Here is a 16,758-nt window from a genome sequence, read left to right as displayed (position 1 = left end):
GGAAAAGGGCCAAGTAACATATAAAGGCAACTCTATCAGAATTACACCTGACTTCTCTGTGGAGACCCTAAAAGCTAGAAAAAACTGGACAAATGTATTTCAGACTTTAGGAGACCATGGATGCCATCCTAAACACTTTAAATGGAGAAAACAAGATAATCCATGACAAAGTTAAATTTAATCAATATATATCCACAAACTCAGCTCTACAGAAGGTACTAGAAGGAAAACTTCAACCCAATGAAGTTAGCTACACCCACAAAAACACAGATAATCACACCCCAGAAGGAAACACAGTCACAGACATGGACACACACACACACACACACACACACAAACACACCCAGACACACACATACAAACACACACATAGACACACACACCATTACCACTCCCATCACTACCAAAAATAAGAAAAATTAGCAATCACTGGTCATTAATATTTCTCAATATCAATAAACTCAGTTCACCAATAAAAAGATATAAGCTAACAGAATGGATATGAAAACAGGTGGTTGGTTTAGGGATGAGGGGATGGGGAGATATTGTATGGAATTAGGGGTATATTCAAAAAAAAGGGGGGATTAACTGGTTTGATGGGATGATTGGTATTTGTGACTTACTGTTTTTAGAAAATTATATTGGTACTGTTTCTTGTATATTGATATATTGAATATTGAATGTGAGTGTTCCTACCTCTATTTTTGTATAAGAGTATGCTTATATTGTATGGATACATCTATCATATCATAATGTACATTTCTACCTCTGATACTATTTATGTAATAACATTGTTTACATTTGATATGTAATGACATTGTTTACAGGTGAAGATCATTGTCTTCATATATTGCACAGTTGTTTATTCTCTTAGTTTTCAAATTAGATAGGTATTGAGAATTATATGTTTGTCATATTTATTTTTAGGTTATTCAGGTCTTTTAGATACATAGAGATTATATTTAGTATAGATAGTATAATCTTCAGCCTCTTTGAAAAGCTGTAGAAAATGGCCTTTAATCTAACCTAGAATTCTGTGCCAACGAGACACAATTACTCCTGGCAACACCACTCTACTCCCAAGAGAACGTTGAGTACCAAAGACACTCCACTGAAAGCTTGTCTTCTTGGCAGAACTGGCCTTTGGGTTAAGAAAAACCCATACCTCAACTACTGACCAAGATATGAAACAGGATTGTCTTATCTTGCCAAGACAGGGTAGGATAATTCTAAGAAAGTTCCTTACATTTGATAATGGTATGTCAGTTATGTTAGGCCTTAGCCAAAGTTGGTTGACTCAACATTGCAAACGAGACTTTGGGTGATTGCCCAGGTAGTCAGTTGTCTCTGTCATTTGTTGCACATTTTGGATATCTCTCATTTGTTAAGTAATATTTATTCCCTTCTCAGATCTTTGATGGAGTTGAAGATTATTTAATTGTAGTTACTCTTTACATTATTTAGACTCCTTGATATAGAATGTCTAGCAAAACTTTTGTTCTCAATATTGTTTGTTATATTTATCATTTGTTATTATTGTTTATAGTTATATTTGGTTTAGTTCTACCTTATTTAGACAAAAGGGGGAGATGTAGGGTTAAGCCAGCCCCTTTAGGGGGCGGGTTTGCCTCGGGCGAATGCATACGGATAAATTGGGCGTGCGGGAGGTGGCTAGTCCCTTTTCCTGCCTCCTATGAAACGGCTACGTGGGAACCTCGGTTCTGTAAGTTTATTTAAACATTAAAGCTGTATATATTCTTTAATATCTGCCTTGAATTTATTTACGCCAATACAAACAGGATCCATCCTTCTGCTGCATACAATAAACACACCTCAACATCAAAGACAGACATTACCTCAGAGTGAAGGGTTGGAAAAAAGTTTTCTAATCAAATGGACCAAAGAAGCAAGCTGGTGTAGCTATTCCAATATCTAACAAAATAGACTTCAAACCAAAATTAATCAAAGGAAACAGAGAAAGACATTTCATATTGAACAAAGGAAAAATCCACCAAGATGATGCCTCAATTCTGAACATTTATGTCCACATGGGCACCCCATTTGTAAAAGAAGCATTACTAAAGCTTAAATCACATATTGAACCCCACACATTAATTGTGGGAGACTTCAACACCCATTCTCACCAATGGACAGGCCATCTAGACAGAAACTAAACAGAAAAAGCGGAACTAACAGAAGTTATGACTCAAATGAACCTACCAGATATCTATAGACCATTTCACCCAACACCAAAGAGCATACCTTCTTCTCAGCACCCCAAGGAATCTTCTCCAAAATTGCGCACATATTTGGTCACAAAACTAGTTTCAACAGAAACAAATAAAGTAGAATAAACCCTGTATCTTATCAGATCTCCATGGATTAAAGTTGGAGTTCAACAACACAAACTAGAGATAGCCTTCAAATTCATAGAAACTGAACAACTCAACTGAATTATCACTGGATCAAGGAAGAAATAATGAAAGAAATTAAAGACTTCCCAGAATTCAATGAAAATGAATACACAACACATTCAAACTTATGCAGCACAATGAAAGTGGTGCTAAGAGGAAAGTTCATAGCACTCAGTGACTTCTTGAAGAATTTGGACAAATTTCATGCTTGCAACTTGACAGCACATCTGAAAGTGTGAGAACAAATTGAACCAAACACACCCAAGAAGAGTTGAAGGCAGGAAATAATCAACTGATGGCTGAGATCAGTAAAACAGAAACAAGGAGAACAATACAAAGAAATTGCATGTCTACTGTATATTGCTGTGGTCAAGTATTGATTCAGAAATGCTTATTGGGGGTTGTTGCTCACTTCTGTCCTTGGAGCCATGAGAGGGCGTTATATGGAGATAAACAAAGATCACAATCCTAAAATTTGAATTGGTTTACTACTGAATGTGTATCATGTTGTTGCCATAGTAAAATAAAACAAAAACAATTCCAAAACAATTATCATAAGTGTGTTGGGACCATCTGTGTTATGTAACATCATAACTGCCAAATTACAAACACTGATCTGTTTTTTTAAAACTCTTAAAATGTACTTAGAGAAATGTTTGAAAACAAAGACAAAATGTGCTCCTCGACACACATATTCACAACAATTTTCAATATAGCCATTTTATCCAATAGAACGTTCAATTTATAGTATTATCTAAGACTAGAATTATTTTTAAGCTTCCTTCCGTATGAATATGTGTGTGCATGCATGTGTACATGTACTTGCATGCCTGTGCACACCTGTGAATTGTATCTCATCTTGTTATTCATATATAGCATATCTGTGGTAATTTGAATAAGAATGGTCCGCCTAGGCCATATCTGAATGCTAAGATCAGGGAGTGCACTGTTTGTAAAGGATTAGGGGTTGTGGCTTTGTAGGAGTAAATGTGTCACCTGAGATGACCTTTGAACTTTCAAAAGCCCATGCCAGACCCAGTGTCTCTCTCTGCCTGAAGATTCAGCCCTCATCTATGATTCCGTGCCATGTTTCCCACCATGATGATAATGAACTAAGCCTCTGAAACTGTAGACAAGCTACTAGTTAAACAGTTTCTTTTAAAATTATGATTTCTCCATCATGGTGTCTCTTCATAACAATATAACAGTGGCAAACACAAGGTACATTCAACTTCACAGTGTATATTAACACCCAATCTTAGAAAAATGAGACAGATTTACATTTATCATTATCAGACAATAATCATCCACCTTTGATTATTTCTGTGTTATATTCACTGAGCAACAAGGCTACAAGCTCTTTATTTAATTGTCCTTCTTTGTTAGTTTTTTTAAAAAAATTCCTGGAACTTAAATTAGAACAAAGAGAAACAAAAGGCAGGAATGATGAAATATTGTGGTTTTAGTAAATGACATGTTTATAATGATAGCCAGTGGCATTTCAAAATCCTAAGCAGGACATTAGTGCAGAATATCTATTATGTAGGACAAATGATAATTCCCTGACTCCACTGAGGCTAATTATAAGTTTCATTTCTCATATACAGTTGACTGTTATTAAAATGTCAATATTTGCATAATTTATATGAACTAATTTATATACCAGTATTACCCCAAATATTAATTAATTAAGATTCTATAAGACTTTTTATAAATACTCTCTGGGTCATATTTTGTATTTTTGAAGCATTTTTTCTAGCTATTAGCTACTGACCACAGGTCAGTAGAAGAAATATAACTACCTAATCAGCAGGATTTTTTAATTGTATGACGTCCTCTTCCCAAAATTCTCGTGTTCTCATTGCCCTGCCTATACTTCCTGCCTGGTTACTGGCCAATCAGCATTTATTTAAAATATAATAGACAGGATACAGACCACTGTCCCACAGCAGATTGTATGATGATTACTGCTGCTTGACAAAAATTCCAGCATTTCGACATTGCGATCACAATCCACAAGTACCTTTTTATTTTCATTTTTAATGATTCTCACTATGTATTATGTGAGTTTCCTTTTACCTTATCCATTGAAAAATTTTGTTCAGGCTTTGAAGCATGAGATGTATAAAATGGCTGCTTTAAACAAATTAAAACTTTCAGCAAGCTGTGTTTACATTTAAAACCAAGATGCACACGCATTTTTCCATTATTCACCAGAAGTATTATTTTTCACTTTTGTTCAGTCTTTTGTGTACTAGATAATATGCTTCATTGGGCATGGGAGAGCATTTGTCTCTCTGACACTGACAGCATTCGCTTCTGACACATATCTGAGTGATACGACTAAATAATAGTATAGCTTTATATTTAATGTTTTCAGGGACCCTGTGCTGTTTCTTCCCACTAAGAGTGGGCACAGACTCCCTTTTCTTTACAATCTTGCCACTTTTTTACACATGAATTGTTATTATGTGGTAGTTTGAATGAGAATCTCCTCCACAGACTCACGTATCTGAACACCTGGTCTCCAGTTGATGGTGATGTTTGGGTAGGTTTAGAAGGTACATCCTTGCTGGAGGAAGGATGTCACTAGACGCAGGTTTTGGGATTAAAAGCCTTGTACCAATTTGAGTTTGCTTTTCATGCTGTAGTTGAGAATGTGAGTGCTCAGCTTTCTGTCCCTGCTGCTTGCTACAATGCTTCATAACCATGACAGTTTCTTTTCTATGTAGGACCAAAGGAAAACTTTCTTCAATAAGTTGTCTTCATCATGTCTTTTACCCCAGCAAAAGAAAAGCAACTAGAACATTGCAAATAAACCAAATGCTAATATATGTTATACTGTGAATTTCAATTATGTCCTCTTTCTTCATGAATAGACATCTATTTATAAGTCCTTTTTTAAACATGAAAGATAAACTCTGTTTTTCAGTGATAACTAAAACTCAGTTGAGTATGTTATATATATGATCACATTAAAAACCAAGTATTGAGCTTTGGAACACCACAAGGAAGACAATAAGAAATTAAATTAAAATACAAAGTATAATCAGAAAGGAAGAGAAGTGGGTAGGCATAATGCCATTTCAATATGGATAAATTTAAAGTCATAGTTACTAAAATGATTTAGATCAGAAAAGAATCACAAAAATGATCAAACAAAGAGAAATATGTAAGTTTTAAGAGAATAATGACAATATGTGCTCAGAGAATGAGAAGACATAGAAGTTGATTTCCAAAGGAATTTAAGGAATACTTATAAACTTAGGCAAATACAACAATGCTTATGCAAACAACATGGGAGAGTAGCTTTGGCAGAAAGTATGAAAAACAATGCCTTTGCTTCCTCTATCCATCTCCCTTTTTCTAAGGTACATTTACATATCTGTGAGGTCAAGTTCTATCTAATGAAATGTTGACAGGAATCTCAAGGGCAGTTTTCAGAAGAAATCACAGTGTTTGTTCGCTTTTCTCCTGGGGCTTTTGTTTCTCCTACTGTGGGCCTGGTTTGTAATAAGGGATGGCTGAAGTGACAGAAGCTATTTATACCAACACAGTGATCCTAAAGATAAAGCAAGGAACTAAGGAAGCAAGAACAGAAAAAAAGACATAGACTTCTGAAGAGACTGTGGAGTGATCACATTAGCCTTTGGGTCTGAGCTCAGATTCTGTAGAGGAAAGAAAAATAAGCTTCTATTAGGTTTAAGGAAATTTTATTTAGTTTTATACAGATGTACTTGCTCCTTCTAATCGATGACTCAGGAGCCCATGCAGTTTCACCAAATGCATCTAGTAAGCTTCAAAAAGCAAAGAGAAAGGAAAAATATGATTTGTAGTGTCTCTCAAGTGTACACCAGTGAACTGGTCCACTTTAATGTTAGGTAAATTGTAGTCAGAGGCTGCTCGTTCATTTCTAGCTGCCCAGACTTGAAATAATCACACAGAAACTGTATTAATTACAATACTGTTTGGCCAATGAGTTGGCATATTTCTAGCAAGCTCTTACATTTTAAATTAACCCATTCCTATTTTATAATTTACTACGAGGTTCTTGGCCTACCGGCATGGTTCTAGTTGCTGGCTCCCATCTTTCTCCTCTGGCTGCTACATGGCTTCTCTCTGAATCTACGTGTTCTCTCTCTTTGTTTGGACTTTCCACCTGGCTTTACTCTCCTAAGCCCTTGGCTGAAAGCAGCTTTATTTATTAACCAATAAAAACAACACATACATAGAAGGCCATACCATTTTCCTTTTTCTGTTTAAATAAAAAGGAAGGGTTCAACTTTAAAATAGTAAAATTACATATAACAAAACAATTATCAAGCAAGAATTATAGTTATAATATTTATAACTAAGAGAATTATATTTACTCTTCAATTCCATCCAGGACTCCAGAAGGATATATTACCTAAGTAAGTAGAAAGTACAATGTAAGCAACTTCCAAAACTCTTGAAATGACAAAGACATCTTCCTGCCTGTTACCAAAAGTTCTTTTGTATTGTTGGAATGTCCATCTTCAGCCTATGGGCCCATAGTATCTGGCAGACTTTTCCATGAAGCAGAAAATTTCGAGACAGTTCCACCTATATTGGCAGTTTGTCGGTCACTTTCTCTGCTGTCCTGCAGAATTTCAGGTAGACTCTTTTATGAATCCTTTTAGGAATCCTAAAGAACTGTCTCACCTTTAGGCAAGTTTAGTAGTCATTTTTCTGTGGGTCCTGCATGTCCAGTTCATATAGCAGTCCAGGCAAGAGCAGTTTCTTGCTCAGATGGCTAGTAAACTCCATAAGGAGTCTCTTCAATGCTTATCTTCTTCTTGAAGTAATTGGTTCTGCCTGGAGCAAATGTGTCTCATTGTCATGAAAAGTCTAAGTTCTTAAAACATTTTAAATGCCATATTTTGTTAGTCTTTGAAAGGTTTGAAGACTATCCATCTGAAATATATCTCTGTACATCTAGAAAATCTAACTAACATAACTACAAGCTTGACTATTATATGTATAACAAAATTGCTCTAAAATTTGTATTAATAGACCAAGATCCATACCAATTCAAAGTATTCATATCTACAGCATATCCCCCTTTAAATGTAAACCAACATTTATAAGCAATCATCTAGGGAATTTGGGTGTTGTTGTCTAGACTACTTCCTGCTGACTGAGGGCACTGTTATTCAGGTCTGTCATGGGATATCCTGTGTGGTAGGTCTTTTGCAGCCACAGTCTTGAAGCAGTCATAGATGTTGGACCATCTGCGCCATTGTTTCAGGAGGTCTTGTATGACCAAACCACATTAGTCTGGAAAGAATCTATAGGTTCTCAAACCTTGATGGAAACAAATGTAGACCTCTTTTCCAAAGCAAAATATCCTTAGACCCAAATTTTGAAGAAGTCAAGATACCTTTAAAATATATATGTTGGTTTAGCTTAGCAGCCTGCACAATGAAATATCTCTCTGTACTTAGCTCATTCACAGTCAAAAATTTCAAAGAAAACACAATAATATACATAATACAGATTCTCTGTGTATAATCTATTTTTACATGGTTTATTTTTCTTTTTCTATTACTTTTTCTACAACTTTAATATTTTATTATTTTTATTCCTTTAATCTATGACTGTCTGTACTCTTTTATATTATAAGTGTTTATACTCTTTTTCTTTTCTCTCTCAAGCCTATATACATTTATCCAACACGGTGACCCATTTAGAGGTCTTTTCCATCTGCATTTGTCTTTATTGCATGTGTATCTGTAAATATTTTTTGACCAGGACTGCATTTTTTCTTTTAAATGCTAAATGGGCAAGGCTAAGACCAACTCCAAGGTCCTGCCTGCTTGCTCCACCCAGCCCAACATATCTGAGGCATGTTTGCTGCCCCTGAGAGCCATTTTCTCCATCCTAGATCCAGGGTCACAGCAGGTCTGTGTCACCATTAAGCAATTTGTAACATGCTGCTCACAGATCCCATTTAAGTGCTCAGCCTCCTGAAAGGGCCAGAGCTGATCATGTGGCTAGCATGAATCAGGAAGCCGCCATTTGGAAACCACAAGGTGTTTTTTTCTTTTTCTTTTCATTTTTGCTGCTACTTGTGAATCAGGAAGACGTCTCTTAAAGGAACTGTGGTGTTCCTGCACACTGCCAGCAAACAGAGCATAGCTGAAAAAATACAGCTAAACTTTGTTTTGTGTGTGTGTGTGTGTGTGTGTGTGTGTAGGTGTGTGTGTCTAGAATTCCTTTCCAAGCTCTCTCATGTTTTATGTGGATTTAGCTAGGACACATTGGTGCACCAATCTGTAGTTCAAGGCTGCTTGTTGGTTCCCAGTCACCCAGACTCAAAATAACCACACAGAAACTGTATTAATTACAACACAGCTTGGTCAATGATTTTAGCTTATTCTTAGTAAGCTTTTACATCTTAACTTATTCCTATTAGTTTTCATTTTACCATGAGGGGCATGGTATACTGGCAAGATTCCAGTTGACAGCTCATATCTTTCTCTCTGATGGCTGCATGGCTTCTCTCTGAATATGTCTTTTCTCTTTCCACATCTCTGTTTGGATTTTCCACCTGTTTTTACTCTGTTAAGCCATTGACTGAAAGCAGCTTTATTCATTAACCAATAAAAGCAACATATACAGAAGGACTTCCCACATCAGTAAAGGAATCATGCCGCAACACACACATCACTGTTGTTTTTCATTGTTAGTGAATGTTGGTGCTGTCTTAAAGATTTTGTAAATAGACCCTAGTCAGATTTAGGTGGAAGCATACAGATAATGTTATACTATGGCAACACACAGCATCAAAATTTAAATACCATGAAGAGGTAGAATTTATTACGTCTTCAAAGAACACATTCAGCATGAATTAACTAGGACTTTTTTCTGTGTAACCATTTCATACCACCTTCAATTTCTTTCCATCGTAGGGAAGATTTGAGCTACACACTGTTCATGGAATGGGGAGCTATTCTGTTCCTCATTCACAGAAGCAGGAGGGAACAAGATATTAGAGAACAATGACATCCACTATGCTACTAAATTTCAGCAGAATCTATGTGAAAAATTTCAAGGCACAATAATGTTATTCCATATTGGATATGAAGTTCTACTTAATTTTGTTTCTTTATCAAGGTTTTCCCCTGAAAGGACAAAATAAAATATTTCCTGATGACAGTTTTTAGGAGACCAATCTCTGCTTAGCAGGTTAAAGGTAATTTAGTTGGAAATAAGTCTCTGGTTGAAGGGATATGCACTCAAATTTAAAGATTCATGGACACCCACACATGTTTACTCACCCACTTTCCTGAATACACGGGCTGATCATCTGATAAATGCCATTTAGATGAGAACCACTAGAATCAAGGCACAGGGATCAGGAATTACAGAGAAGCAGATGTTATGCTAAAGGCTTCTAAAAGTCTTTCTAATTCTTTGATTTTATTCTGACTACAGCAACCATGTTATAACCCCACAAACATTGAAATTGAGAGATTTTTTTTTGGAAACTAATGACATAATTATGATTAAGATATTTCTGTGACATGTATCCCAATTGGGAAATGCTTAGAAATTCTATAGATTTATGACTCTGGGGTCTTCAGACAGAGATGATGCTGTCTGGAGACCTGTCGGGAAGATGACAATGGCATTAAGTGGTGGGAAATACTTTCAGTTTTGGAAAGCTGATGCATCAGGGTGAGGACCATTAGCTCAAAGCCTTCAGGGATGTTACAAGCTTTGCTTTGACCCCTAGATGTGGTTAACCTTTTCTTTTATCTTTGCTCCACAGTGACATGAAAAAAGCATGATATCATTGGAAAAGGGCATCGTATTTAAAAACTACAAATTCTGAACTCGGGGGATTTGGTCAATAGGGCAGTGAATCTAGCAGAGAAAAATGCCCCATCACCACTGCTGACCAAGTGGGATTTGAGAGGATCCAGTTAACCATAACATCATTTAGGTAGAACCAAGAAGATAGGCTTTATGTCTGGCCCTAAGCACATATCTCAGTGTTGAAATTCATTTTGCACCTTGTTGGGTTTCCAATAATGGAGCTCATGAAAGACACAGTAAAGCAAAGATGGCAAGCCAGGTTCACCATGAGAATGGTTCTGCTCTCTCTGTGCTTCCTTGTACAGGTTTAATCCCTTACCAGACCTGCCCTAGCGCCAAACTCCCCAGGGACCAACACTTGGGCAATCTGACCTTTTATGAGGCTTTCTCTGTGATAAAATATCATGGCAAAAAGCATCTTAAGGGGCTGGAGAGATGGCTCAGAAGTTAAGAGCACTGAATGCACTTCCAAAGGTTCTGAGTTTTATTCCCAGCGACCACATGGTGGCTCACAACCATCTGTAATGAGATCTGGTGCCCTCTTCTGGCATGTGAGCATACATGGAAGAAATGTTGTATACATAATAAATAAATAAATCTTAAAAAAAAGCATCTTAAGGAAGTTAAAGGTTTTATTTTTCCAGTGGCACCAAAGGGACAGTCTATCATGGCAGCCATCATGTGGAGGGAGGGCCAGAAATATGGCTGAGAGTACAGGAAGTGAAACAAAGATATAAATTCTCAAAGCACTTCATTAGGACATACTTCCCTGCCAACGCTCCAGCCCCTAAAGGCTCCATAACCTTCCCAACTAGCACCATCCACTCATGTTCAAATACATGAGCTTATGGGGGACACTTATCCTTAAAACATTATACTTGACAACTGAACTACCACTCTGAGCTCAATGTTCATCCTCAGAATCCTGTACACTGACAAGTACAAAAATGTCACATTGTTATTCCCATTTTCCTGGATGAATTAAGAACTTTAACACTCCTTATTTAGTAAAATAATATAAAACTTATATTTATCAATAAGTTATATAAACCAGCAAAGATAAAATTTATATGCATTAGAGGTTTTCTGCCTTCCCTAAGGACAAGTGAAATACGTGCTGAGGATCACAATTTGGTAAGTGTGGACATTTGTAGAAGGGCAAGTCATTGGGAGGCTTTTGGTGAAGGAATTCTCTATGGCACACCGACAGCTTTGATGATACAGAAACACTGAAGTGTCTGAGACTCACAAAATAAGTTGCTTTGCTTGCATAACGTATTTGGCTTGCTTGGTACTGCCAAAGGGCATCATTTGCCAGCTATTTATATTAATTTAGAGAAATGAAAGATTCAGAAAGCTGAAATCAGGCCAGTGAAGATACAAATTAGTTCTGTTACAGAAAACTTAATGTCAGAGCTCATTTCCTGGAACATGGTAAATATATCCAATGGTTTGTTTCCCACAGCAGAATATTGCTACAGTTTCAGAGCAAAATGGGAAACAGCTCCCCTGTGAACAGGCTGACTATATTTCTTAGGGCAGAAAAATATATACACAAAAGTAAATGTTATGCCTCAGAAATAACTTCTAAATTAGACTTCTAATAGTCAACCATGTGTTTTAAAAATAGAATAAAATCTTTCTGGAGGTATTAGTTTATACCTTTTCTTTTCTCCTTCCTTCCCTCCCTTTTTATTCTCTTTCATTCCATCTCCCTCCCTTTTCTTCCTCCTTTCAATTTTTTTTTGGTTGGGGTCTGGGTCTCCTGTTCCCATGGCAACCTTGAGCTCACTATGTAGCTTGATGTCCTGATCTTCTGGCTTCTATTGTGAGTGTTGGGATTTCACCCATGTGCTGTCGCACTTGAACTAAGCAAATTTTCCTATGGAATCATTTCAGAAGGCAAATGACTGTCATTATAATGAATAAAATAGTAATCAAATCGTAAGTATTAAAAATTAGGTAAACAGAGGGTTAGTGCACTGGTTGGTCTTCTAGAGGATCAGGATTTGATTGCTCGCACCCACATAGGGGCTTGCAACTTTCTATCACTACAATTTCAAGGTATCCTATATTTTCTTGCCCTCTTCTGCTGTTTGTGGGCAGCAGGTGCTCTCATGGTGCACAGACACACATACAGACCAAACAGGTGGGCACATAAAATAAGCGAAAATGAAAGGATTCTCTTAACAAAGGTTGGCCAACTATCATGTCTAATTAATTTTTCAACAAGTCTTGCATGTATTAAGTATTAACTTTTTAAGTGAAACCAATTTTGATATAAAAGACCACTTTTCTAATAACTACAAAGTCAAGAAGTGAGTCATATTGTAACAACATTCTATTTTCATCTTTACACTAGGTACATGTGACTTGAATTATGATTGAGTTTCAAGACATATACCAATCACTTATGTCCATTCTTTCAGGTCTGTAGGAAAAACATCAGGTTGTGTTGAAGGCTGTGTAGCTCATGTGACTCATTATTTTTCTGCTTCATTTTCTGTGCCTATAAAGTGTGAGGCTAGAACTAGAAGAACCAACATGAATCATGGCATTATACCACCCTGAGACTGAAACCCAAAATCAGCTGGTGCAGATCTCTAAATAGGAGACCCTGATTTACCACTCCACCTTGAGACTGTATCCCCAAACCAATTGGTATAGACATGTAAACAAAAGACACTACTTCACCATTCCACAACCCTGAGACTGTACCCCAAAACAAACTGCTACAGGTCTGTAAACAAGAGACCCTGACTTACCATTCCATACCCTGAGACTATACCCCCAAATCAGTTGGTGCAGTTCTCTAAGCAAGATATCTCACTTTACCATTCCACAATCCTTAAACCGTACTTAAAATTAACTGGTATACATCTGTAGTATTTCCTGTCAAAGCCCTTGTCATACTGAACTGTAATTTGTGCTTATGACATTTAACGCTTTATCTGTTTCCATGGTAAAAATTTTTGACAATTACTTTACCTTATCTGTACACCCACTGGTTTCCTACCTAGTCACAGATGCACCTATTTCCATCCTACCTATCATCATATACAGATCTATTCCACCTACTCATTCATTCTTCAACTCATTACTAAGCACATAGTCTGTGCCAAGCTTGCAGTGATGAAGAGTCATAGATACAATTCGTTATAACTCTCTAAAGTAAGTCATCAAAAGTTTCATACAATTATGTATGTTTCAAGTTGGTTTGTGGAATAGACAGGGAAAATTTCAACTCTGAAGTAAGGGAAGTGAGTCAGGGAAAAATGGCATGGACAGATGGAATATGAGATACAAAATGACACATGTTCAGAGTAAAGAACACCAGGAGCAGGCAAAGAAGCATGCTTGCTTCTGATGTGTTGTTGGTGATGCTTGTTCTGGTGTGTACCTTGAAAGAGAGTTTAGAAAGAGAGGGCACGGGAAATGAGGCTCAGAAAATTGTGGTTCATAAATGGTTCTATTATCATATGAAGTATGGATAAGTTTAGGTAAAATTGTTATAGACCTTAAGTGAGTGTTCAATGGTAATAGGTGAAGATTTAAAAAATATTTCACTCAAAACACACACACACACACACACACACACAAAGCCGGGCGGTGGTGGCTTTTAATCTCAGGACTCGGGAGGCAGAGGCAGGTGGATCTCTGGGAGTTCGAGGCCAGCCTGGTCTACAAGAACTAGTTTCGGGATGGGCACCAAAGCTACAGAGAAACCCTGTCTCGAAAAACCAAAAAAAAAAAAAAAAAAATCACTCTTTGAAAGTTTCATACATGTATCTATATATACAGATTACCCTTTTCTTCCCACCCTTTGTAAGCTTCCTCCTTTTAATATCAATGCTCTGTCACACCAACCATTAACATTCCAAGACTCATGAAGTTTGGGTTTGTTTTGTGACCCATTTAGCTTAACCAGGGCATCTGTATGTATGATCATGGGATTTGAGCTGTCCATTGGAGCCTGATGAGGTCACCTGTGAGTGCACAGAAGGACACACAAGTCAGTCCTTAGCAAAGAGTTCAGCTGTGATGGATATGACGCCTAGATCCAGTCCTCCCCCACACTTGACTATTGACCAGCCATCGCTGTGTAGACACAGTGCAGAACCTTGCAGCTGCTGGGAGGTTGTGGTATCGATGGCTGTGTCATATGCAGAGGGTGACATTTAATTTGATGTCCCAGCTCTTAATGTTCTTTCTGCCTCCTCTTCTGCAACCTTTTCTGAGTCTTAGAGGGGGTGGTGGAAATGTCTTGTCAGGGAAGCGCAGTCATCTCTCACTGCTTCCCAGCACTTTGGGCAATGCAGCTAGGAGTGTCGGCATTCACTGCTCATGAGAAAGAGGCTTCTCTGATTAAGGTTAAGAGTTAAGATAATATTTTAATGGGATCATTGTACCTAGTAAGACATTAAAGTTGCTTTCAATAAAAAAAAATGAATTTTTAAAAGTGAATGTACGAGTGCAGGTACCAAGGAAGCAAGAGGTGTTAGGCTCCCTGTATCTGGAGGTACAGGCGGTTATGAGCTGTCCAATATGGGCAGTGGGAACTGAATTTGGGTTAATTAGAAGAACAATGTTTGCTTTTAATTGTGAAGCCATCTCTCCAACCTCAGGTTTTTACTTTTGAAAAACAAATAAACAAAGAAACCATGTCTGACAAGATGAGATTGATATATGGCATAACAATTGAAAAATTATTTAAACTATAATTCACTATGTGAATTGAGAGATTTAACTAATACAAAGAAATCCAATGAATATTAATTTAAAAAGATTAATTCACAATAATTATTTCTCTGGGAGTGGTCTTAAGAGATTGTCACATATTCTTTTCTTTTTCTTTTTCTGTGTTTTTCAAAACAAGGTTTCTCTGTGTATTGCCATATATTCTTATGTATACACTTACACAGCATTCATATTTAAGCTTCTATGCTATTATTCTGATTTATAGTCAGAGAAATTAAAAATATTTCCACATATTGAAGAAAAATCATAGTACCACAATGGAATGCTAATGTAACTAAATTTAAAGAAAGTGGCTTTCCTGTCTTCTGAAATCCCCCAGCTTTCCTTGGTTTGGGCTGCATTGTGTCCAGGAGGATCCCATTCTCCCATAGAGCTAGACAAGCAAATTCATTAGCATTCACTGTGGAGAGCATTCAAGTTATTGTATTTGGTGTAGAGATAAGAATTTGGGAACCTAAAAATATAACATAAATCCTTAACTTAATTAAACCATGGTTGTAAACAGCCACCGATATTACAAGCCAGCACAGACAAATGCAACTTAACCAAAGCTCTTGTTTTTTTCATGGAAAATAGGCTGCCATTGAAATCCTTTTCAGACGGACAATTGTTTCTGCAGCAGGTTGTTCTAAAGTAGACATGTGACAAAACAGGGGACACATTGTATTCTATTCTTAAAAATTTAGGCCATAGTTTTATAGTACCCCAAAATGAAGTTAAGTAGATATGTCCTCCCAATTTTACAACAGTGTTTGTCTCATAGAAAATAAACTTCATTGAATATATTTAAGGGATACAATAGAATGTTGAGATAAATAGAAAGTAAGGAAGCTCTTAAAAGGAATGAGTGAACATACTTATTATTTCACAATCACCTGCTTTTTTCTATTTATCACTGTCTAGACCAGACATCTCTACTCATGTCACAGAAATTGTGAGCACACTATACTGCCCTCAATTCTAGTCCTCAATTTGTCTCAAGGCCTCTTAGACTTCTTTATCCTTTATTATCCTGCTATTTTGCATCCACTGGCCCATATATTCCCATATTCATCTATCCATATCATCTTTATATTTGTCCTGTTTTTGTTTTATTTTAGTTTTTCAGACTTCACATTTAAGTATGAGCATGCCTGCTTTTGTTTTGGTTTCCCATTGTGCTTGACATAATGTTCTTTTTGATTGGCACATTTACCATTCATTTTCTTGCTTCTTTATTTTTAATGTCCCTAATAATATTCCATTATATTTTCTTTCTTTCTGCCTGTCTCTCCCCCTACAGTTTGCTTATTCATCTGTTTATGGACACCTACATGGCTTTATCTTGGCTGTTGGGAGTCATACTGAAATGACCTGGGGAGTATAGATAGCACTTCAAAATAACTGATTTTATATCCTTAGGGAGAATCCTCAGAGGAAGGACTGCTAATTTCTTCAGGAACCTTTGCACTTTTTTTCCATCATATCCATCTCAGTGTTATTCCCACCAGCAGTGCACAAGGACCCTCATTCTCTGCACCCTCATCAACACTTAGCTCTCATTTTCTGTGTGGTAACAGCCACCCTAAAATGTGTGAGGATATGGTGCTTTTGATTTACATTTCTCAGATGATAAGTGATCCTTTCATAGACTCCTTGGCCATTTTTATAACATGATGTGGGATTCCCTTTTGTATGCTGTGAATATCATTGGTTAATAAAAAAAAAACTGTCTTGGGCCTGCTCAGGGAATAGAGGTAGACAG

At 36.8% G+C, this 16,758-nt stretch overlaps 1 protein-coding gene across 2 annotated transcripts in view; it reads right to left on the bottom strand.

The window, feature by feature from the left end:
* Positions 1 to 16,758, bottom strand: part of Htr1f (5-hydroxytryptamine receptor 1F) — a 131,716-nt gene that overhangs the window by 32,697 nt on the left and 82,261 nt on the right. The window contains exon 1 of one of the 2 annotated variants that reach the window (XM_041678594.1): positions 9,716 to 9,760. The exons of the other annotated variant lie outside the window; for it this stretch is intronic. The gene's annotated coding sequence lies outside the window, so the exon portion shown is untranslated. Of the gene's footprint in view, positions 1 to 9,715; positions 9,761 to 16,758 lie in introns of those variants that run through there. 2 annotated transcript variants of the gene reach the window in all.

Source organism: Microtus oregoni, unplaced genomic scaffold, assembly GCF_018167655.1.
Source record: "Microtus oregoni isolate MIOR12 unplaced genomic scaffold, Mior012 000030F_ref0000283, whole genome shotgun sequence".
Classification (NCBI taxonomy): domain Eukaryota; kingdom Metazoa; phylum Chordata; class Mammalia; order Rodentia; family Cricetidae; genus Microtus; species Microtus oregoni.
The sequence above is the reverse complement of the archived record's forward strand: the minus strand, read 5'-3'. Positions and strand labels throughout refer to the sequence as shown.